This window comes from Heterocephalus glaber, unplaced genomic scaffold, assembly GCF_053883595.1.
Source record: "Heterocephalus glaber isolate CG9 unplaced genomic scaffold, H.glaber_assembly_v1.0 deba00001729, whole genome shotgun sequence".
Lineage (NCBI taxonomy): Eukaryota > Metazoa > Chordata > Mammalia > Rodentia > Bathyergidae > Heterocephalus > Heterocephalus glaber.
Genome location: NW_028258440.1, coordinates 6,970,596 through 6,992,274, shown reverse-complemented (window position 1 = coordinate 6,992,274; position 21,679 = coordinate 6,970,596). Strand labels below are relative to the sequence as shown.

Genomic DNA, 21,679 nt, shown 5'->3' with positions numbered 1-21,679 from the left:
GCTAAATTAAAACAATGATCAATAAGTCCACAAAAAACACTAATAAAAAGCTAGGAGAACTAAACAAAATGATCCAAAATATGCCTTACTAGTATAGAAAAGAATAAGTGTACATACAAGGATCCAAAACAAAATAGAAGAGATTACAAATTTTATCAAAACTATGGACAAAACTATCAAAACTGTTACCAATGTGAGGACAGAATATCAGAGCCAGAAGACAGGGCTGTTCTCAGTGATCTATGAGATACCTTAAAAACAAAAAGGAAACATGAAAAATAGATTTACCAGCTTCTAGATGACACAAAGATTAATCTAAGGTTAATCGGAATTAGTGAAAAATCTGACAAGAAAATGGCAGAAAAAATCCTTTTTACTGAAATAATACAGAAAACTTTCTAAATAAGGAAAAAAATAACATACAGAGAAGTGAGACATATAGAACCAAAATTCATATAGAGCCGTATTCAGAAAAGGACCTCCCCATAGTACATCATAGTTAAAATTCTAGAATTCAAACACAGGAACAGAAACTTAAAAGCAGTTAGAACACTTTTTTTTCCTATTTCATATTATCTATTATACACTTTGGTCCTTATTTACCCTTTCAGGTCCTCACACTAGAGAGATAATGTGATATTTACACATACGTGTCCAATTTATTTCTTTTAAGAGTATCGTCACAAGTTGCATCTGTTAAAAAGAAAGGGAAAGCAGGTGAAGATTTTTTCCCACATTGTGGCTTGTCTCTTCACACTGCTGGTGGTTTCTCTTGCTGTGCAGAAGCTTTTTAATAAGAAAAGAGCCCACTTTACTGTGAAAGGGGGAGGGGGAAGGAAAAAATTAATAAAAGAAGGAAAAAATAGAAAAAAAGCTTTTGTAAATAAGGGGGAGGGGAGGTTGAAGCGAGGTAGGGGGAATGGGAGAAAAAGAGAAACCAAGATATATCAGGTACAATTTCAAACTTCCTTTGATGAATGTGATCATTATATATATATTTAATTTGTACCTATGAAATTAATTAATTAAAAATCAGAAAATATCAATGAATCATTTACAAAAGAAAATCCATTAGAATTACAGCAGCCTTTTGAACACAAACTCTAAAGGCCAGGAGACCTTGGAGTGAAGTGATTCAAGCCCTAAAAGAAAACAGTCTGCAACTCAGGCTGATATGTCCATAAAAAACTATTTTACAAAATTGATGGAGAAATAAGATACTTTCATGAAAAAAATCACATGAAGAAATCCATGACCACCAAACCAGCACTCCAGAAATTCTCAAGGATATTTTAGATACAATGAACCTAACACTGACAAAAAATCAAATAGAATGAATAGTTAAGGTAAGGAAAGCAGTTAAGTAGAAGGGAAAGATAGGGAATCACCAATAGAAAATTAAGTCAGTGGCAGCAATAAGTCAATAGCTATCAGGAATGACTGTCAATATAAATGTTCTCAGTTCCCCAATCAAAAGACACAAACTGGCAAGTGAACCAAAATCCAAAATCCAATGATATGTTATATACAAGAAATAAATTTAGTCCAAAAAGAAACCCATAGACTAAAAATCAAAGGGTACAAAATAATATTCCATGAAACAAGACCCTGTAAAAAAACAGGTGTAGCTATCCTATATTTAGACAAAGGGCACTTGAAGGCAAAACAGAACAAAATAGGAAAGGAAGATTTCTGCATTTCAGTTAAGAGAACAATTCAAGAGAAAGTGATAATAATTATTAATATATATGCAGTGAACAATGCCACTCAACTTTATAAAACAACTAGAAATGGGCACAAAAGACCATTTAAGCATAAAAACAATTATAGTGGTGGAAATGACTACCCTAATATCACAAATTGATCAACTAAACAAAAAAATCAACAAAGAAATATCAAAGATAAACAAAACACTTGAACCAACAGATTTAATAAATATCTGGAATGTTCCATCAAACTACAACAGAATAAACATTCTTTCCAGTAGCACATGGAACTTTCTCCAAAGTAGACTATACTAGACAATAAAAGAAAATTAAGTAAATGTAAAATAATCAAAATTGTATCTTGGATATTAACAGATTATAAAGCATTGAAGTTAGAAATCAATAGCAAAAGAAAACACAGAAATTATACAATTTCTTAGAAACTGAACAATATGCTCTTAAGTAAAAAATGGGTTACAGAAGAAATAAGACTGCTTCTAGAAGTAAACAATAATGCTAGTACAACATACCAGAATTATGGGGCAAAATGAAAGCTGTCCTAAAATCGAAGTTTATAGCTGTGAATGCCACATCACAAGAATAGTGAGCCCAAATAAATAACATAATGATGCAACTCCAGGACCAAGAAAAACAAGAACAATAAAACCCCAAAGCTAATATAAGGAGGAAATTATGAACATTAGAGCAGACATCAGTGAAATTGAGAACAAAGCACAATTAATGAAGCAAAAAGCTGGTTTTTCTAAAGAATAAACAAATTTTTTTAAAAACCTTAAATCAATCTAACCAAAAAAGGAGAGAAAATCTCCAAATCAGCGCAATCAGAAATGAAAAAGGTGAAATCATAATGAACATGAAGAAATATAAAACATTATTAACAATTACTTCTCAAACCTGTATGGCAATGTTGGAGAATTCAGAAGAAATGGGTAGATTCCTATATACATACAAATTATCAGAACTGAATCAAGAAAATTAGAAAAACTGTGAAGAATTCAATAATAGAAAATCAAGTAGAAGCAGTAGTAAAAAAATACACCAACTGAGAAATACCCATGTCTATTTAGGTCCATTGATGAATTTATAAAAATTTTGGGAAGTTCTAACTCCTCAAGCATTTTAATGAAATTGAAAAGAAAGGAGTACATCTAAAGTCATCTTTGAAAACTATCATTAGCCTGATTTCAAAAGAAGACAATGATCCAGTCAAAAAGTGGAACTACAAACCAATTTCTTTAGTGAATATATTCACAAAAATTACCAACAAGATCCTGGCAAACAGAACGCAAGGAATCACCAAAATGGTCATAAATCATAACTAAGTAGGCTTCATCCAAGGAATGCCAGGTACATTAAATATACACTCAAATCAATAAATGTAATCCATCACATAAACAGAAGCAAGGACAAAAATCACATGAACATCTCAATTGACATACAAAAAGCCTTTGAGAGGATCTAACACCCTTTCATAATTAAAAATTATCCCGAAGAAAATAATATAGAAGGACCTTACCTCAATTGGATAGAAGCCATTTATGGCAATCCTACTGCCTCCATCAAAATATGATAATAAATGAAGAAAATATGAAACAATTTCCTCTAAAATCAGGAACAATACAATTATGACCAGTATCATCTTTCTTGTTTGTCATAGTACTCGAACATTAGCAAGAACAATTGGGCAAGAAAAATAAATTAATGGGATATATATAGGAAAGTAAGAAGTCAAATTATAATTATTTGAACATGATATGATCCTTTACTTACAAGATCCCCCTAAATCCACCAAGAGACTTGAAGAATTAATAACCAAATTCAGTAATGTACCCGGATAAAAAATTAACACATAAAAATCAATATCATTTCTCTATACTAATAATGAATTCACTAAAGAAGAAATTAGGAAAACATATAACAACCAAATTAGCACCAAGAAAAATTCAACACTTAGGAATTAATCAACCTAAGGTAGTGAAAGACCTCTATGATGAAAACTACAATACAGTGAAAAAGGAAATTCAAGAGGACATTAGAAAATGGAAAGATATCTTTTGTTCCTGGACAAGTGAACAAATATAGTAAAAATGACTATACTTCCAAAATTGATGTACAAATTTAAAGTAATCCTAATCAAAATTCCAACAACATTCTTCATAGAACTGATTAAAAAATGCTAAAATTCATACGAAACCAGAAGAGAACTAGAAGAGCAAAAATAATCTTGGGTAACAAATGCAAAGCAGGAGGCATCACAATTCCCAGCTTGAAGTTATATTAGAAAGCAACTGTTGTTAAAAACATCATAGTACTGGAACAAATATAGACATGAGGATCAATGGAACAGATTAAAGTATTTGAAAGCAAGCCCAAGCACATTCAAATGTTTGATTTTTTGACAAAAGTTCCCAAAATCATACACTGGATGAAAGACACCCTCTTTAATGGTGTTGGGAAAACTGGCCACCCACTTGCAGATGTCTTTTGCGAGGTACTAAACTAAACTCAAAATGGATTAAAGAGCTAAATTTTAAACATAAACACTTAACCTGATGGAAGACAAAATAGGCAAAAGGGGGTGAAGGGAAGGCAGAGGAATGGGGAAAAAATAAGGACCAAGATACATCATGTAAAGGTACAAGATCCTAATGATGAATGTAACTGTACTGTATACATAAAATGTACCAATAAATAAACTTAATGGAAAAAAATAGGCAAAACTCTTGAATTCTTTTTCATCTACTTAAACATGTTTTATGAACTAGTATGTGGTCTATTTTGGAGAAAAACCCATGTGCAGCTGAAAAGAATGTATATTCTGATTTTATGGGGTGGAACACTCTGTAAACATCTATAAAGTCCATTTGTTCAAAAGCTTGGTTCAGTTATAGTATTTCTTGTTGATTTTTTGTCTAGATGATCGATTTGTGATAGTGGGGTATTGAGGTCCCCCACTACAATTGTATTAGTGCTTATTTGGTTTTTCATGTCCATTAATATTTGTTTTGTATAGTTGGGGCCATTAACATTTGGTGCATATATATTTATGATTGTCATCTGTTCCTCTTGGATTGTTCCCTTTACAAGAATGTAGTGACCTTCTTTGTCTCTCAGTTAGTTTTGGTTTGAAATTTACTTTGTCTGCAAATAAGATAGATACCCATGTTTTTTCTGGGTTCCTATCACATGGAAAACAGTTTTCCATGGTTTTATTTTCAGTCTATGAGTTTCCTTTTGAAATATGTGCATTTCTTGTATACAGCATATTGTTGGATTTTGCTTCTTAATCCATTCTGCCAGTCTATTTCTTTTGATTGGTGAGTTGAGACCATTAACATTGATGGTTATAACTGATATGTATTGACTTATCATTGTCATATTATTTTCCTGTTGTTAGCCTTTTTTATTTTTCCCCCTCTCCCTTTAATTTCTTGCCTTGCCTGATGGTTTTGCTCTGTTGGGCCTCATGGAGTTGTGACCTTCATTGTCTTTTTCTAGGGTTTTTAAAGAATTGTTTGGAGTGCTGGTTTGGTATTCATGAAGTTTCTCAGGTGCCCTTTGTCATGGAAGTATCTTATTTCCCCATCAATTTTGAAAGATAGTTTTGCAGGATACATCAGTTTAGGTTGGAGGTTGTTTTCCTTTAGGGCTTAAAATACCTCACTCCAGGCTCTCCTTGACTTGAGGGTAAATTCTTAAAGACAGGCAATGACTTTCTAAACAGAACCCTAGATGTACAGGACATAGTACTGAAAATCAACAAATGAGATCACATGAAATTAAATAAAACTCTGCACAGTAAAAGAAAGAGTGAATAGACTGAAAAGACAAGCTACAGAATGGGGAAAAAATTCCAGCTATTCCTCAGACAGAGCAATAATATCTAGAAATATAAAGAACTAAAAAAATTAGATAAACCAAAATTTAAAAAGGTCTAAAAGAGTAGGGGAAGTGGGGGGGGGTAGGGGAAAGAAAAGAAGGGAAAAGAAAAAATACGAGAAAGGGAAAAAAATGGAAAGAAAGACTTTGTAAACAGGGAAGGGAGGAGGTGGTGAAGGGAGGGCAGGGGAATGGGGAAAAATTAAGAACCAAGATATATCATGTAAAGGTACAAGATCCCAATGATGAATGTAACTGTATTGTATACCTAAAATGTACCAATAACCTTAATGAAAAAAATGATACATAGATTAAAAAAACCCAATCAAAAAGAGGCAAACAAAATGAATAAATACTTCATAGAAGAATTAGAAACGGCCAATGAATACATGAAGAAATACTCAACATTGCGGGCCATTAGAGAAACAGAAATTAAAACACTGAGATTTCATCTTACTCTAAATGAATGGTCATCATCAAGAAATCAAATAAACAATGCTGATGAGGCTGAGAGCCTTTCTACACTGTGCTGGGAATTCAAACTAGAAAAACCACTTTGGAAATCAGTATGGAGAATCCTCAACACAATGAAACTAGAATCAACAATTGATCCAGCTATTCCCCTTCTAGGTATAGTCCAGAAAGAGTTAAAGGCATCATATTACAGTAATACATACATACCCATGTTTATGGCAGCACAATTCCTAATATAAAAACACTGAAAGTGGACTATATATCTATTAACAGGTGACTGAATAAAGAAAATGTGATATTTACCCACAATGGAGTAATACTCTATCATAAAGAAAGATAAAGTTTAGTTATTTGTAGATAAATGGACACAACTCAAGACTATAATGTTACATGAAATAAATCAGACATGCAAGCTTAAATATATCCTGGTTTCTCTTATATAAGAAATGCAAAGTACAAATAAAGAGCAAAATAAAATATATAACGGGAAGTAGGGAGATAGCTGTTTCTCAAAAAGGCAGGAGATGAAGAGACAGAGATGAGTAGAATAGAGGGGAGGGAAAGGGGAATTAAGATACATTATATACATGTACCAAATCCACCCAAGAAATGTAAACATTATGTATTGCGAACACGTACAAAAAATGGAAGAACATCAAGATATGAATGGTGGAGGGAATTGAAAGGGGATGAAAAACAGGGAACTTCAGATGTATTATATACATGGATCAATTTCCCATGAGGAATGTAAGCATTATGTATTATAAATATGTAATAATAAAAATTTTAAAATAAAAAAATATATGAAGAGGATTAAAGTAAAAGATTCTTCACTTTGGGTTTATTAAAGAGAACATATAGGCAGAGATCCTCCCGCTTATAATTTAACCCCTCTTTATTCACAAAATTAGCAGATATATGGGCATCCAAGGAAAAATTACTTTGCTACACACTGTGTGTTATACAAAGTCTCTATTTCCTCAAGGAACTCATAGTCATACGAATTCTACTGATACCTTGATACACAAGTTTTTCACTACAATTACAAGGCACCTAATTCAACTTCATTTGTTAGAAATATGTGCCTTTTTTCATTAAGTTTATTGATACATTTTAGGCACACAATACAGTTACATTCATCACTGAGGACTTGTACCCTTAATGATGTATCTTGGATCTTATTTATTCCTCATTCCCCTGACCTCCCTTCAACTTCTACGTCATGCCCTATTTACAGAGACTGTTTCCATTCTTTCCTTTTCTCATATATTTCCTTTCCCTTCATTCCTTTCCCCTACCCCTCGCACTTCCCCTTTTATTTCTACTTCACATTATCAATTATACATTTACATCTTTATTTATACTTTTCATTTCTCACACCAGAGAAACTATTCAGTATTTACACATGTATGTCCTATTTATTTCACTTAAGAGTATGGCCTCAATATGCATGAAATTAGCTATAAATGTTTTTACTTTCTCATTCTTTATGGCTGTGTAGTACTCCATTTTATTAAAAAAACATGTCTTATTGAAAAAATGGACTTAATAGATGTTTACAGAGTGTTCCATCACACAAAATTAGAATACACTTTCTTTTTGGATGCACATGGGTCATTCTCCAAAATAGCTCACATGCTAGCTCACAGGACATGTCTAAGTAAATGTAAAAGAATTGAAGTTATCCCCTGTATATTATCAGACCATAATGCAATAAAATTGGAGATCAATAGCATAAGAAACTGCAAAAACCCACAAACACATGGAAATTGAATAACACCCTCCTGAACAACCAATGGGTCACAGAGGAAATTAAAGAAAAAATTAGACAATTTCTACAAGAAAATGATAATGCCATTAAAACATACAAGAATTTATGGAACAGTCCTATAAGCAGTTCTATAAGGGAAATTCATTGCAGTGAATGCCCATATTAGGACAACAGAGAGAACACAAATAAATAACCTACTGCAGAACCTCAAGCTCCTAGAAAAAGAAGGATATACAAATGCAAAGCTCATAAAAGAGAGGAAATTATAAAGATCAGAGCAGAAGACAATGCAATGGACACTAAGAGAACGATACAAAAAAATCAATAAATCAAAGAGTTGGTTTTTCAAAAGAATAAATAAAATCGATAAGCCTTTAGACAACCTTATGAGAAAAAGGAAAGAAAAGGCTCAAATCCAAGTAATTAAGAAACAAAAAGGTGAAGTTACAACAGTTCAAGCAGAAATCCAGAGGACCATTAATACCTACTTTGAAAATCTGTACTCTAATAAAATGGAAAACACAGAAGAAATGGACAGATTCCTAGATACATATGAATTGCCAAAGTTAAATGAAGAAGATATAGAAATTCTAAACATCCCAATTACAATGAGTGAAATTGAAAATGTAATAAAAAGTTTACCAACAAAGAAAAGCCCAGGTCCTGATGGCTTCACTGCTGAATTCTACAAGACATTTAAAGAAGAACTATCACCATTATTCTTTAAACTCATCAAGGAAATTGAAAGGGAATCAATATTTCCTAATTCATTCCTGGAAGCAAGTGTTGCTTTGATTCCAAATCCAGGGAAAGAACCAACCACAAAAGATAACTACAGGCCAATCTCCCTAATGAACATAGATGCAAAAATCCTCAACAAGATACTGGCAAACAGAATACAGAGGGTCATCAAGAAGAACATACACTCTGACCAAGTCGGATTTATCGCAGGGACGCAAGGATGGTTCAACATCCATAAATCAATACATATAATACATTATACTAACAGAGCCAAGGAAAAAAACTGTATGATCATCTCAATAGATACAGAAAAAGCATTCAACAAAATCTAGCACCCATTCATGATAAAAACCCTACAGAAAATTGGAATAGAAGGTCTTTATCTCAATCTGATTAAGGCTATCTAAGAAAAACCAACCACCAACATCATACTAAAGGGTCAAAAACTGAAATTTTTCATGTTAAAATCAGGAACAAGACAAGGATGCCCACTATTACCACTCTTGTTCAATATAGTTCTGGAACCATTAGCCACAGCAATTAGACAAGAGAAAGTAATAAAAGGAGTAAAGATAGGAAAGGAAGAAGTTAAATTGTCATTATTTGCTGACAAAATGATACTTTACATAGAAGACCCAAAAAACTCAGCCAAATAGGAAAAGACTTTATGAACAAATCTTCAGTAACACAGGAGCTAGCACAAACAATCAACAATTGGGATCTCATCGTATTAAAAAGCTTCTGCACTGCAAGAGAAACTACCAACAGAGCTAAGAGACAACCTACAATGTGGGAAGAAATATTTAGCAGCTGTACCTCAGACAAAGGTCTACTATCTAGAATATATAAAGAACTGAAAATAATCAGACCCCCCAAATTCAAAGACCCAATTCAAAAATGGGCATCCGAAATGAACAGACATTTCTCAGACAAAGAAGTAAAAACAGCAAATAAATATATGAAAAATTGTTCAACATCACTGGTCAATTGAGAGATGCAGATGAAAACAACCCTGAGATTCCACCTCACCCCACAAAGAATGGCTGCTATCAAGAAATCAACCAATAACAAATGCTGGCAGGGGTGTGGAGAGAAAGGAACCCTTCTCCATTGTTGGTGGGAATGTAGACTGGTGCAACCACTGTGGAAATCAGTATGGAGATACCTCAAAGAACTAGGACTACAGGTCCCATTTGACCCAGCTATTCCCCTAATGGGAATCTTCCCCAAAGAATTAAAAAAATCATACCACAGCAATATATGTGCACCTGTTTATAGTGGCACAGTTTGTAATAGCTAAAGCTTGGAAACAGCCCAAGTGCCCATCAACTGGAAACTGGACAAAGAAGATGTGGTTTTTTTTTTATAAAATGGAGTACTACTCAGCCATAAAGAATGAGAAACTAGAGACATTTATAGCTAAATTGATGCATGTTGAGGCCATACTCTTAAGTGAACTAAATAGGACACACATGTGTAAATACTGAATAGTTTCTCTAGTGTGAGAAATTGAAAGTGTAAATAAGGATGGAAATGATTAAAATGAATAATTGATAATTTGAAATGAGAAAAAGTCCAAGGGTTTGGGGATGGTGGAAGGGGAAGGGGAAAGGGAAGAAGGGAAAGGTAAAATTATGAGAAAGAAAAAAAAAGGGAATCAAACTCTGTGTAAATAGGGAAGGGTGGAGGAGGTGAAGGGTACCCAGATAATAGGAGAAAAAATAAGAACTAAGATACATCATGTTCTGGTACAAACACCCAATGACAAATGTAAAAGTATTTTATACCTAAAATGTACCTATATATAAAACTATGCCAAAAGACTTCTAGACTTAATTGACAGATTCGCTAGAGTAGCTGGATACAAGGTCAACACTCCAAAAACAATAGTCTTCTTGTAAACAAATAACAGACTCACTGAGAGAGAAATTAGGGAAACAATTTATTTCACAATAGCATCCAAAAAAATGAAATATCTAGGACTCAATCAAACGAGGGAAGCAAAAGACCTCTACACAGAAAAGTGCAGCAGTCTGAAAAAAGAGATCAAAGAGGATATAAGAAAATGGAAAGACATCCCTTATTCCTGGGTAGGAAGAAACAATATAGTGAAAATCGCCATACTTCCCAAACTGCTATATAGATTTAATGCAATGCTGATTGAAATTTCAACAATATATTTCACAGAACTAGAGAAATCCAACAATTCATTTGGAACCAGAAGAGACCTAGAATAGCAAAAGGAATTCTAGGCAACAGAGACATGGCGGGGGGTATCAGACTCCCCAACTTGATGCTATACTACAAATCTACTCTGATAAAAACAGCATGGTACTGGCAAAGAAACAGACCCGAGGATTAGCGGAATAGATTAGAAGATGCAGAAACAACTCCAGACATACTCAGCCACCTCATCTTTGACAAAGGAGCCAACCACCCTCACTGGAGGAAAGATAGCCTATTTAATAAATGGTGCTGGAAAAACAGTTTTTAACCTGCCAAAGATTAAAACTAGAACCATATCTATCACCATCCACTAAACTAAGATCGAAGTGTATTAAATATCGGAATATTATGACAGAAACACTAAACTTGCTGGAAGATTAGTTACGTAGAACTCTCAAAGACATTGCCATAGGAGCTCCTCCTCTTTTTTCCCAGCTAGCTGGCCCTGCCCCTTGCCGTCACCTCCTCCCCTCTCCCTCAGGCTCCTTTGAGCTTCTTCTCCTGCCACCCCCAACCCGGGCCTTCCGCCCGCCTCAAATCCAGAAAGCTCCAATCAGGGGCTCCGAGGGTGTCTCCAAGGCCTGCCCCCTCCCCTTTCCATTTCTCCCCCCCATCCCCCCCCCCAACCCCACTCAAGTCCTGCGGACCAGGGGGCTTCCGGATCTGGGCGCTATGAAAAGTGTCTGTCCAGTCACTTCCGGTTTTTCTTCCCCCAATCCCTCACCTGCTGCTGCTGCTGCTGCTGCTCAAGAGGTCAGATCTGCCACTGATGCTAATACCAGCACCACTCCGCCCACCTCTCCCAGGAAGAGAAAGTTAAACAGCAGCAGCAGTAGCAGCAGTAACAGTAGTAACAAGAGAGAAGACTGATTCCACCTCTTCCTCCTCTTCCCTCCTTTACAACCCAGGGGTTCGGCTTCCCCTTCAACCTCGTCCTTCTGCCTGAGGGTTTCCGTGGCTGCTTCCAGCCATGTACCAATACAGAAGAAGCTGTGTTTTGAAGACACCCTGGAGTTTGTAGGGTTTGATGCAAAGATGGCTGAGGAATCCTCCTCCTCCTCCTCCTCCTCATCACCAACTGCTGCAACATCTCAGCAGCAACAACTTAAAAATAAGAGTATATTAATCTCTTCTGTGACTTTGGTGCATCATGCAAAAGGCCTAGCCAAATCTTCTACCACCACCTCCAGCTATGCTAACAGCAAGCCTGGTTCTGCTAAGAAGTTAGTGATCAAGAACTTTAAAGATAAACCTAAGTTACCAGAAAAACACACAGATGAAACATGGCAGAAACTGAAAGAAGCAGTGGAAGCTATTCAGAATAGTACTTCAATTAAGTACAATTTAGAAGAGCTCTACCAGGCAATAGAAAAATCTCTGTTCTTGCAAGATTTCTGAGAACTTGTACAAACAACTGAGACAGATTTGTGAAGATCACATCAAAGCACAAATTCACCAATTCAGAGAGGGTTCATTGGATAGTGTTCTTTTTCTGAACAAGATCGATAGATGCTGGCAAAACCATTGTAGGCAAATGATCATGATCAGAAGCATTTTTTTGTTTCTGGATAGAACTTAAGTTCTTCAGAATTCAATGTTACCCTCCATTTGGGACTTGGGACTGGAGTTATTTAGGGCTCATATTATAAGTGATCAGACAGTCCAGAATAAGACAATTGATGACATCCTTCCCTTGATTGAGAGGGAAAGGAATGGTGAAGCAACTGATAGAAGTTTACTCTGAAGTCTTTTAAGCAAGCTTTCTGATTTGCAAATTTATCAAGATTCCTTTGAACAACGATTTTTGGAAGAAACTAACGGGCTCTATGTAGCTGAAGGCCAAAAGTTAATGCAAGAAAGAGAGTTTCCTGAATATCTTCATCATGTTAACAAACATCTAGTTGAAGAAGCAGACAGACTTATTACTTACTTAGATCAGACTACCCAGAAATCATTAATTGCTACTGTAGAAAAACAACTTCTAGATGAACATTTAACAGCAATTCTTCAAAAAGGTTTAAATAAGCTCCTTGATGAGAACTGAATTCAAGATTTATCTCTCCTGTATCAGCTCTTCAGCCAAGTTTGAGGTGGAGCTCAGGTTCTCTTGCAACAGTGGATTGAATACATAAAGTCATTTGGGAGCACTATTGTTATTAGTCCCGAAAAAGATAAGACTATGGTTCAAGAATTGCTAGATTATGAAGATAAAGTTGACCATATAATTGATATCTGCTTTCTGAAGAATGAAAAATTTATCAACTCTATGAAAGAAGCATTTGAAACATTCATTAACAAAAGACCAAATAAACCTACTGAACTTATAGCTAAGTATGTAGATTCAAAGCTTCGTGCAGGCAACAAAGAAGCTACAGATGAAGAACTTGAGAAAATGTTGGATAAAATTATGATCATACTTAGATTTATCTATGGCAAGGATGTTTTTGAGGCCTCTATAAGAAAGATTTAGCCAAGTGCTTGTTAGTTGGGAAGAGTGCATCTGTAGATGCTGAAAAGTCAATGCTGTCCAAACTTAAATATGAATGTGGAGCTGCTTTCACCAGCAAACTTGAAGGAATGTTTAAAGACATGGAAATTTCTAAAGACATCATGATTCAGTTCAAGCAGTATATGCAGAATCAGAATGTACCTGGGAATATTTAATTAACTGTGAATATCCTGACAATGGGTTATCGGCCAACATACGTGCCTATGGAAGTTCATTTGCCAACAGAGATGGTAAAACTTCAGGAAATTTTCAAGACATTTTATCTAGGCAAACATAGTGGCAGGAAACTTCAGTGGCAATTGACCCTAGGACACTGTGTGCTAAAAGCAGAATTTAAAGAGGGTAAAAAAGAACTCCAGGTCTCTCTTTTTCAAACACTGGTGCTACTTATGTTTAATGAGGGTGAGGAGTTCACTTTAGAAGAGATCAAGCAAGCTACTGGAATAGAGGATGGAGAGTTAAGGAGAACATTGCAGTCATTAGCCTGTGGCAAAGCTAGAGTTCTGGCAAAAAATCCAAAGGGCAAAGACATTGAAGAAGGTGACAAATTCATTTGCAATGATGATTTCAAACACAAACTTTTCAGGATAAAGATCAATCAAATCCAGATGAAGAAACGGTTGATGAGCAAGCAAGCACTACAGAAAGAGTATTTCTAGATAGACAGTATCAAGGTGATGCTGCAATTGTTCAAATTATGAAAATGAGAAAGGCACTTAGCCACAATCTCCTTGTTTCAGAAGTATATAACCAGTTAAAATTTCCAGTAAAGCCTGCTGATCTTAAGAAGAGAATAGAATCCTTAATTGACCGGGACTACATGGAAAGAGATAAATAAAATCCAAACCAATATAATTACATTGCACAGAATGTTGGCCTTGAAGCATTTGGTATCATATGCACTAGCCAGTGGATAAACTAACCTGTTGATTCTGTATTATTTGACTTCTTTTTTACTACTGATGACCAAATGAAGCAGTATAATGGAAATAGTTGAGTGGACTTTTTCTCAGTGGTTAACATGCCCATTTTAAAGAGTAATACTTACCCTTAAGAAGAATGTTGTTGAACTTTTTGCATGTTATTTAGTATGATGTGCAGAAACTCTTAAGAAAGTACCAGTGTTCATGATTCCACCTTGGAACTGGGGAAGAGGGTCCCATGACTATTAAAGGGGGGGAGTTCTTATACATCATTACTTATGAAGCAGAAAATTTATTTGCTTAAAGTGTCATTTGAAGATACTTAAAACTCCATGCAAATTTTATTTACTGTACAGAGTTCTGGATGTATTTATCAAATAGAGATACAACCCTGGAAAATAAAAAGACTTTGCCAGAGGAAAAGACTTTATCAGCAAAACCTCAGTAGCACCAGAACTAGCACAAATAATTAACAACTGGGATCTCATCTTATTAAAAACTTCTCCACTGCAAGAGAAACCACCAACATAGCTAAGAGACAACCTACAATGTGGGAAAATAACTTTAGGAGCTGTACCTCACACAAAGAACTACTATCTAGAATATATAAAGAATTGAAAAAAATTAAACCCCTAAATTCAAAGACCCAATTCAAAAATGGACATCCGAAATGAACAGACATTTCTCAGGCAAAGAAATAAAAGCAGCAAATAAACATGAAAAAATGTTCAATATCACTGGTCATTCAAGAGATGCAGATGAAAACCACACTGAGATTCCACCTCACCCCACAAAGAATGACTGCTATTAAGAAATCAGCCAATAACAAATGCTGGCAGGGGTATGGGGAGAAAGGAACCCTTCTCCATTGTTGGTGGCAGACTGGTGCTACCACTGTGGAAATCAGTATGAAGACACCTCAAAGAACTAGGATTGCAAGTCCCATTTGACCCAGCTATTCCCCTGCTGGGTATCTTCCCAAAAGAATTAAAAGAATCATACCACAGTGATATATGCACACCCATGTTTATAGTGGCTCAGTTTATAATAGCTAAAGCTCAGAAACAGCCCAATTGCCCATCAACGGGAAAATGGATAAAGAAGATATGTATTTTTAATAAAATGGAGTACTGCTCAGCCATAAAGGACAAGAAGCTAGAAACACTTATAGCCAAATGGATGCACATTGAGGCCATACTCTTAACTAAAATAAATAGGACACACATGTGTGAATACCAAATAGTTTCTCTAGTGTGAGAACCTGAAAGTGTAAATAAGGATTAAAATGATTAAAATGAATAATTGATAATTTGAAATAGGAAGAAAAGGTCCAAAAGTGTGGGGGAAGTGGGAGGGGAATGGGAAAGAAAAGAAGGGAAAGGAAAAATTACAAGAAAAGGAAAAAATAGAAACAAAGTCTATGTAAATGTGTAACGGTAGAAGGGGTGAAAGGAGCACAGGGAATGAAGAAAAAATAAGAACCAAGATATATCATGTACAGGTACAAGCACCTAATGATAAATGTAAATGTATTGTATACCTAAAATGTACCAATAAAAGAATTTAAGCAGACTGGTTCCTGCCCATGGCACAGTGAGGTCCCAGGACTGACTTGAAGCCCTGCCTTCATCCAGTGCTCCTCTCTGTGTGTCAGCCAGAAGTCCTGAAGCTCCTCGGCTGTGTTCCAGTTCCTGCCCATGTCATGGTGAGGTCCTGGGAACAGTTTGGAGCCCCACCTTCATCTAGTGCTTCTCTCCAAATAGAGGGCCAAGTGGCCTGAGGCTCCTTGGCTGTGTTCTGGTTCCTGTCCAACACACAGTGAGGTCCAAGTAGTGGCTTGGAGCCACGCCTTCATCCAGTGCTCCACTTAGCCACATGGGCACCTGCAAGGTCTAATTCCACTCCCCCCACCTTCCGGTTCTTCTGCTACCTGGTCCCGCACTACAGAGGCACAGGGGATTATATTTCACATAGTTAAATGTGATAGATTAATAACTACCACAAATTGTCATTTTCTAAGCTGCGCTTGATGCTATGGTATTGCTGAATGTAACATTTGGCCCAACATGTTGTGATTGATCTAATCAGTTTTCCTTCCTGGTATAATGAAAATAAAATAGCCTCAGAGTCATTAGAGCCTCAAAACCTAAACACAAGCCATATCTGGAAGACACCTCTGAAAAGTAATCATTCCACAAAAGTTTTAAACACAAGCAATAAAGATACCTGCATTAAGCAATTTTGAAATATCAACCCAGGAATGAAATGAAGGACAGTACCAAAAACAAAAATGAGAAGACATTTAAGCAAGGCACAAAAGCAGGCTTCCACACCACAAAAAGAAAATACTGGGGGAAATGAGGTGGAGAAGTCTGATAAGCAACCACCTGGACAACCTGAACTGATAGCACAGGAAGTAACAAAGCAGATACATGAGGCTCTAGAAAAATTCAAAGCAGAAATAATCTCCCAGATAAATACAGAGATGGTGAGTAGAGTGAAAGACATGATTAGAGGCTCTAGAGCAGAAACAGACAAGAAAATAGATGAGATCAGAAACATGCTGGAAGCCATGGATGCCCAGCATAGGAAAGAAATGGAAACCATGATCACCCAACATAAGAAAGAAAAGGAATCTATGAAACAGATTCAAACAGATATTCAGGAGATTAAAAACTCCATTGAAAGCATGCAGAGAAGACTAAGAGAATCTGAAGATAGAATATCAGATATAGAAGACAGGATCGCAGTTAAGGACCATGAAAACAGAGATTTCTTAAAGATAGCCAAGGACCATGAGAAATCAATGCAACAGCTGTTAGATAATGCAAAGAAGAATAACATGAGACTGATAAGCGTCCACAAAAAGACAGGAGAAAGTAAAATTGACATAAAAAAAACTGTCCACAGAAATAATAGCAGAAAACTTCCCAGACAGAGGTGGAGAATTGGACACACAGATAAGTGAGGCATATAGAACTCCACCCAGCCACGATCAAAAAAAAATCTACCCTAGACATATAATAGTCAAGATCCCAGAAACCCAACAGAAGAAGAAAATTCTACAGGCAGTTAGAGAAAAGAAACAAATCACCTACAAAGGAAAGCCCATCAGAATCATGGCAGATTTCTCAACACAAACCCTCAAATCAAGGAGAGCCTGGAGTGAAGTATTTCAAGCCCTAAAAGAAAATAACTTCCGACCTAGAATGTTGTATCCTGGAAAATTATCTTTCAAAATCAATGGGGAAATTAGATACTTTCATGACAAAGAACACCTGAGAAATGTCATGAACACCAAACCAGCACTCCAAACAATTTTATGCAATATCCTAGAAAAAGACAATGAAGGTCACAACTCCGTGAGGGCCAACAGAGAGAAGACACCACGCAAGGTAAGGCACTAAAGGGAAAGGGGGAAAAATAAGAAAAGAGCCAACAACAATAAAACATCATGGCAAGAATGAGTCAATATCTCTCAATTATAACAATCAATGTTAATGGCCTCAATTCAGCAATCAAAAGAAACAGACTGACAGAATGGATTAAGAAGCAAAACCCAGCAATATGCTGTATACAAGAAACACACCTAACTCTAAAGGAAATTCATAGACTGAAAGTAAAAGGATGGAAAACAGTTTTCCAAGCGACTGGATCCCAGAAAAAAGCAGGGGTAGCAATCTTCTTTGCAGACAAAGTAGATTTCAAACCAAAACTAATTAAGAGAGACAAAGATGGTCACTACATCCTTGTGAAGGGAACAATCCAAGAGGAGGAGATGACAATCCTAAATATTTATGCACCAAATATGAATGCCACCAAATATGCAAAACAAATATTAATGGACATGAAAAACCAAATAAACAATAACACAGTTGTAGTGGGGGACCTCAACACCACTCTATCACAAATAGACAGATCATCTAGAAAAAAAATTAAGATGAAATTCTAGAACTGAACCAAGCTATTGAACAAATGGACTTAACAGATGTTTATAGATTGTTCCACCCCACAAAATCAGAATACATATTCTTTTCAGCTGCACATGGGTCATTCTCCAAAATAGATCACATGCTAGCTCATAGGGCAAATCTAAGTAAATGTGAAAGAATTGAAGTTATCCCCTGTATATTATCAGACCATAGTGCAATAAAATTGGAGATCAATAACATAAGGAAATGCAAAACACCCACAAACACATAGAAATTGAATGACACCCTCCTGAACAATCAGTGTGTGACCGAGGAAATTAAAGAAGAAATTAGACATTTTCTACAAGTAAATGATAATTCCAGTACCACATCCAGGAATCTGTGGGGCACAATGAAAGCAGTTCTATGCAGGAAATTCATAGCAGTGAATGCCCATATTAGGACAACAGAGAGAACTCAGTTAAATAACCTAATGCAGAACCTCAAGCTCCTAGAAAAAGAAGAGCATAACAAACCCAAAGCTCATACAAGAAAGGAAATTATAAAGATCCAAGGAGAAATCAATGCAATGGAGACTAAGAGAATGATGCAAAAAAAATCAATGAATTGAAAAGCTGGTTTTTTGAAAGATTAAATAAAATTGATGAACCTTTAGCTAACCTTATCAAAAAAAGGAAAGACAAGACTCAAATCCATGCAATTAAGAATGAAAAAGGTGAAATCACAACAGATCCAGCAGAAATTCAGAGGATCATCAACACCTACTCTGAAAACCTGTACTCGAATAAAATGGAAAACACAGAAAAAATGGACAGATTCATAGATACATAAAAATTGCCAAAATTAAATGAAGAAGGTATAGATATTCTAAACACGCCAATAACAAAGAGTGAAATTTAAAATGTAATACAAAGTTTACCAACAAAGAAAAGCCCAGGTCCTGATGGGTTCACTGCTGAATTCTACAAGACGTTTAAAGAAGAACTATCACCTTTACTTTTTAAACTCATCAAGGAAATTGAACGGGAAGCAAGGCTTCCAAATTCTTTCATGGAAGCAAGTGTTACTTTGATTCCAAAACCAGGGAAAGACCCAAACCAAAAAGAGAACTACAGACCAATCTCCCTAATGAACATAGATGCAAAAATCCTCAACAAGATACTGGCAAACAGAATACAGAGGGTCATCAAGAAGATCATACACCCTGACCAAGTCGGATTTATCACAGGGATCCAAGAATGGTTCAACATATGTAAATCAATAAATGTAATACACTATATTAACAGAGCCAGGGAAAAAAACCATATGATCATCTCAATAGATGCAGAAAAGGCATTTGACAAAATCCAGCACCATTCGTGATAAAAATACTACAGAAAATTGGAATAGAAGGTCTTTATCTCAACCTGATTAAGGCTATCTATGAAAAACCAACAGCCAACATCATACAAAATGGTCAAAACCTGAAAACTTTCACACTAAAATTGGGAACAAGACAAGGATGCCCACTATCACCACTCCTGTCCAATATTGTTCTGGGAACATTAGCCATAGCAATTAGACAAAAGAAAGAAATAAAAGAAATAAAGATAGGAAAGGAAGAAGTGAAACCGTCATTATTTGCTGATGATATGATACTTTACATAGAAGACCCAAAAAACTCGGTCAAAAGCCTTCTAGACCTAATTGACAGATTCAGTAGAGTAGCTGGATATAAGGTCAACACTCAAAAAACAATAGCCTCCTTATACACAAATAGCAGACCCATTGAGAGAGAAATTCAGGAAATAATTCCTTTCACAATAGCATCTAAAAAAATGAAATTTCTAGGAACCAATCTAACAAAGGAAACAAAAGACCTCTACACCGAAAAGTACAGCATGCTGAAGAAGGAGACCAAAGGCAATATAAGAAAATGGAAAGATATCCCTTGTTCTTGGGTAGGAAGAATCAATATAGTGAAAATGGCCATACTTCCAAAACTAATATATAGATATAATGCAATACCGATTGAAATTCCAACAATATACTTCACAGAACTAGAGAAAACACTCCAAAAATTCATTTGTATGTAGAAGAAATCTAGAATAGCAAAAGCAATTCTGGGCAACAGAGACATTGCTGGGGGTATCACAATCCCCAAATTGAAACTATACTACAAAGCTACTGTGATAAAAACAGCATGGTACTTGCAAAGAAACAGTGGAATAGATTAGAAGACGAAGAAACAACTCCAGACATACTCACCCACCTCATCTTTGACAAAGGAGCCAATCGTCCTCATTGGAGAAAAGGTAGCCTGTTCAATAAATGGTGTAGGAAAAACTGGATTTCAACCTGCCACAGATTAAAACTAGACCCCTACCTATCACCGTGTACTAAACTACGATCAAAGTGAATTAAAGAGCTAAATATCAAGACAGAAACAGTAAACTTGCTTGAAGATAAGTTAGGTAGAACTCTCAATGACATTGACATAGGAAAAGACTTTATGAACAAAACTTCTGTAGCACAGGAGCAAACACAAAGAATCAACAACTGGGATCTCATCATATTAACAAGCTTCTCCACTGCAAGAGTAATTACCAACAGAGCTAAGAGACAACCTACAATGTGGGAAGAAATATTTAGCAGCTGTATCTCAGACAAAGGTCTACTATCTAGAATATATAAAGAACTGAAAATAATCAGACCCCCCAAATTCAAAGACCCAATTCAAAAATGGGCATCCAAAATTAACAGACATTTCTCAGACCAAGAAGTAAAAGCAGCAAACAAATATATGAAAAAATGTTCAACATCACTGGTCATTCGAGAGATGCAGATGCAAACAACACTGAGATTCCACCTCACCCCACAAAGAATGGCTGCTATCAAGAAACCAACCAGTAACAAATGCTGACGGGGGTGTGGAGAGAAAAGAACCCTTCTCTATTGTTGGTGGGAGTGCAGACTAGTGCAACCACTGTGGAAATCAGTATGGAGATACCTCAAAGAACTAGGACTACAGGTCCCATTTGACCCAGCTATTCCCCTAATGGGAATCTTCCCCAAAGAATTAAAAGAATCATACCACAGCGATATATGTGCACCTATGTTTATAGTGGCACAGTTTGTAATAGCTAAGGATTGGAAGCAGCCTAAGTGCCCATCAACTGGAAACTGGATAAAAAAGATGTGTCTTTTTTTAATAAAATTGAGTACTACTCAGCCATAAAGAACAAGAAACTAGAGTCATTTATAGCTAAATGGATGGATATTGAGGCCATACTCTTAAGTGAAATAAATAGGACACACATGTGTAAATACCTAATAGTTTCTCTAGTGTGAGAAACTGAAAGTGTAAATAAGGATGAAAATGTTTAAAACGAATAATTGATAATTTGAAATAGGAAAAAATCCAAAGTTGGAGGGGTGATGGGAGGGGAAGGGGAAAGCTAAGAAAAGAAAGGAAAAATTTTGTGAAAGAAAAAAAAAATGGAAACAATGTCTATGTA

The 21,679-nt window shown here is 35.7% G+C and overlaps 1 pseudogene; it reads left to right on the top strand.

Moving 5' to 3' along the window:
• The first annotated feature begins 11,475 nt into the window (after nucleotides 1-11,475).
• Nucleotides 11,476-14,249, top strand: LOC101698167 (cullin-4B pseudogene; annotated as a pseudogene).
• Nucleotides 14,250-21,679: the final 7,430 nt, after the last annotated feature.